This window comes from Phyllobates terribilis, unplaced genomic scaffold (assembly GCF_046119375.1).
Source record: "Phyllobates terribilis strain yellow unplaced genomic scaffold, ASM4611937v1 Scaffold_1__5_contigs__length_1240528914, whole genome shotgun sequence".
In the NCBI taxonomy this organism is placed as follows: domain Eukaryota; kingdom Metazoa; phylum Chordata; class Amphibia; order Anura; family Dendrobatidae; genus Phyllobates; species Phyllobates terribilis.
Genome location: NW_027362761.1, coordinates 1,064,598,036 through 1,064,602,382, shown reverse-complemented (window position 1 = coordinate 1,064,602,382; position 4,347 = coordinate 1,064,598,036). Strand labels below are relative to the sequence as shown.

Here is a 4,347-nt window from a genome sequence, read left to right as displayed (position 1 = left end):
TAATAACTTCCACAATTGAAAGTGTTTAAATAAAATGTTCCTGTGCTGAGATAATCTTATAAATCTGCCCCTGCTGTGTGCTGTGTAATGGCTCTGTCTGACCGTGCAGGAACATGGTCTGATCATACCACAGCTCCTGGGCAGGGGAGGAAGCAAAATAGTATACAGATATTACAGCAGGGGATCACAGAGGATTATTTTTGCGAGGTAAAACATTTCCTGCCTGTTTTTAAACAATGTTTTACCTCACAAATGAATCCTCTGCAATCCCCTGCTGACACAGCCATTGATTAAAATGAACTTTTGTTTGTGGGTAAACCCCTTTAGGTTGCCCGGATTAGGGTTGGCTCCACTGCTGGGGCTGAGGCAGGAGCAGGACTGTGTTATACCGCCACATGACTGCCGCAGATCTTGTAAGAGCCCTGACTGCACCTGCCTGATGATAATGTGCACTATAGAGCGGGTCCTGGTACCGGACTGCCCTGTACATATTCACCACTAGCTGGAAACCAGTTACTTACAGGTTCTAATTTCCTATTTGTTTCCAGGATCTATAGCTATCAGCATTTTACCCCTAAGGCCCAGTTATAATATCACTGTAACAATCTGACTAGATATGAGCGCCCTGTACCTGTATACCAGCCCTGTGTGCGGCACAAAAGTATATAACAAAATGTGTGTACACACATACTCATCTCCTGAATGGTATTACTGCTAGATCTCCTGTACATAGTAATATGAGGTTCTTAGCACACATTTTGAGCAAATTGTGCGAGCCCATCTGACAACGTCAAGGCGACCTCTTCAGATGGGTCCCTACACTAACACTACACTATCTTTCTAACTGGGACGAGTTTTTTTTTTTTTTATTATTATTATTATTATTAACACCATTTTTACTATTTATTATTACTGCACTAATGCAATTAATTGTACCTGTTATAATTTTTTTTTTTAATTAGTTTTATAATTTTTTTATTACTCTTTTGATTCTAATAATGGTATTACTAAAATCCCTATGCCTAAAGCTGTTGATCCAGAAGAAGGCAAAAACCCCAGGACACCTTCAGCCAATTTGTGTCACAGGGGAAAAATTCTTTCTTGACACCAAGAAAAGGCGATTAGTACTAGGACTCTGGATCACACTGCTATTCTACCTACTACTATTACTACTCTTGTTTTATTACTATTTTATTACTTTCTTACTATTATCACTAGTATTATTACTCTTATTACACTAATACTGATACACTACCACTATATTACACTATCCTGCTATTATTTCTTTGGTGGTCATATACTTACCAGCCGGTATTGCCGTATGTGATGTTATCGGCAAAGAGGTCCCAGCAGGATGGTCCACATGATGTTCCTCTTTCCTCTCAAATACCGGTTGATGTAATGGCGGATGTTGGTCTGGTTCTCCTTCTTCCTTCTTGCTGTAGGGATCGGTTGTCATCTTTTCTGGCCTTTGACCGTCCCTTCCTCCCTAGGGATCTTGATGTGGAGTTTCATCTTCTTTGCTTTCTCTTCTTTCTCTTCTTCCTCTTCATCCAGGTAGGCGCACAGTTCTTTTAGTGTCTTCTGTCTTAAATCCCTTTCCATGATGTCCAGCTTTATCTTATTTGCTGCTTTCTCCTCTTCTTACTTCTCCTCTTCTTACTTCTCCTCTTCTTCCTTCTCTTCTTCTTTGTCTTCTTCCTTGCCTTCCTCTTCATCCAGGTACTTGCGCCGTTCTTTTAGTTCCTTGTGCCTTTCTTCCCTTTTCCTTTTCTCCCTGGCTTTATACTCTTCAATGAATCTCCTTTGGGCAATGGGGTTGGTCGGCATCAGGTGCTGGAAGAGAAGAGATGAAGTTAGGAGGCTACTAGGAAGATCTGAATACACAGCTACCTTATTGAATAGGCTGCAGCGTTGCCCTGAGTTGTCTCACTGACCTCCTTCTTGTAGAGGGGAGAAGGGAGAAACTTAATATAATACACCAGTCTCCTCAGCTGTTCCTCAGGACTGACGTAATCTGCAGAAAACACAACCAGATATTAGGCGCAATCCTCCTTGTACAGAGAGGATGTATGTATGCTGAAACTGTCAGAAGGAGCTCACTGATGGATTCTCAGTTAACTAGTTCTGCAGCCAGCAATAGACAGTACAGCACAGAGGCTATAGGAGGCAAACTGAGCAAAATTTTCAATGAAACTCAGTTGCAAAAATAATTTTTACCACCAAGTATGTGCATTAAAGGAAAGAAAATGTCCCCACAGATGAGTCTGTTTAATTAAAGCCCCAGAAACCCATGTAATAAGAGTATAGAGAATGGTCAGTAACTGATGGATACTCCTTGGTCCAACGCTGGCAGAATACTCGATTCACATGGTGTCCACTCACTTATTCTCTTGTAGAAATGTATCCAAAATCTATAAAACATCAGGAGCTGTCAGCAGAGGATTTGGTGATTGGCTGTTATTTCTTTGGCCTTAGAAACATTGACTATAAATAATTCAGGGGCACTGCTGGGGAAAGGGCAAAATTGGGAAATGTGTAGGATATTTACTGTTCTGTATCTGTGCTTCATTAAAGGGGAATTATCAGATGGAACAAGTCATCCTCTTATCCCTGGGCTCGGTGATGACTGATAGATCAGTGGGATCCAACCGCGGGAAACTCCAGCAATCACCAAAATAGGTCAGTGACCCCCATTATAAGTGATCTCTGGATCCATCCAAGTGGGAGATGTGATGAGTGTGGCACCCCCCACTGGTGTCTCAGCATATCATGTGATGGGGAACAATGACTTATCCTCCGATAAATGTGCTGATTCCTGTCAGTTGTGGTCGCTGAGGGCGTGTGATGGGATGTGGCTCCGTCCGTTATATTAAATCACGTCTTATACCTATAATCTCTCGCTGATCGCAGGTGTCTGTCTTCACACTCAGATGAGATGTAATAATAGAGATGAGCGGTGTTCGACTAGAACTGTTCGCCAATCTCAAATTCGAGCTGTTTTGGGCGGTGTTCGAGTCGTTCGACGAATGCGAACGATTTGCAAAAAATTCGGCTGTTCGAGGTTATGTTCGAAAACAGTTCGGGCACCAAAAGCGTGTCCTGCATGTCTGGCGCTATTTAGAGCACCAATCATGCAGGGATTGTCTGCCACTCACTGTAATGACACAGCCATGGTGGTTGTGGCTTTACAGTGGTTGCCCAAATCGATGGGAACAGTGCTCACAGTGAAACATGAAAAGCCGGCAATTCAGCAGCGGCATACACCGGTACCCGACAATTTAGAACAGAAAGAATAGAGCTTCACACATAGATTAGATAGATAGAAACATGTCAGTCACATATATAAGAAGTACAGTGACAGTGTGATTACTGTACTTGTCATTTAGTGTTAAAATAAAGGATTTATTAAAAAAAAATTGCCGTGGGGTTCCCCGTAATTTTAGTCTCTAGCGGAGGTTAAGCAGACTGCTGGGGCAGATGTTTGAAGCCTGGGAAGGGGGTAATACCCACGGAGCTTCCCAGGCTACTAATATCAGCCCCCAGCTGAATACCTAGCCTTTACTAGCTATTAAAATGGGGGACCCCAAAAAAAAGTGACGTGGGGTTCCCCCTATTTTAATAGCTAGCAAAGGCTAGGCAGACAGCTGTTGGCTGATATTAATAGCCCAGGAAGGGTGCCATGAATATTGGCCCCCTCCCAGACTAGAAACACCAGCCGTCAGCCGCCCCAGAAATGGCGCATCCATAGGATGCGCCAATTCTGGCACTTAGCCTCGCTCTTCCCACTGCCCTGTAGCGGTGGCAGTGGGGTAATAGGGCTGGGGTTGATGTCAGCTTATAATGCCAGCTGACATCAAGCCCAGGTTAGTAATGGAGAGGCGTCTATAAGACACCCCCGTTGCTAACCCCATAGTCAAAGTTAAAAAAAACCACAAACACCCAGAATAAAGTCCTTTAATTGAAATAAACACACAATTCTTTATTGTTCTAAATTAAACCATACTTACCATCATGCCCATTCCAGCTGAAGCCAATGTCTTCTGCAATTAAAGTAAAATAATAAACCAACATCATCCTTACCTTTCCATGGTTCCCACAATGGTTCCAGCTCTGCTACGTTCACATGACAGGCTGGATCGCAGCCGAAAGCTGCCATCCAGCTTGCCATGCCACAGACACTGAGAAGCGCAGGCATGCTTGCGCTCCTCAGAGTCTGGCTGTGACGGCATAAAGATCAGCCGAGGTCAAGTCCAATGAACTCAGCTCACCTTATGCATGTCACTGACAGCGTGGGAAAATTCTCCTGCGCTTGCAGTGAGCGTGAGAGAATTCTCCTGCTGAAGC

General features: G+C 43.5%; 1 long non-coding RNA gene across 1 annotated transcript; it reads right to left on the bottom strand.

Moving 5' to 3' along the window:
* Positions 1 to 1,546: 1,546 nt before the first annotated feature.
* On the bottom strand, positions 1,547 to 2,024 carry LOC141172477 (uncharacterized). Its single transcript, XR_012252480.1, has 2 exons — positions 1,938 to 2,024; positions 1,547 to 1,836 (listed from the first exon to the last, which is right to left on the bottom strand). It is a non-coding gene; the product is annotated as an uncharacterized lncRNA (long non-coding RNA).
* Between the last annotated feature and the right edge of the window lie 2,323 nt (positions 2,025 to 4,347).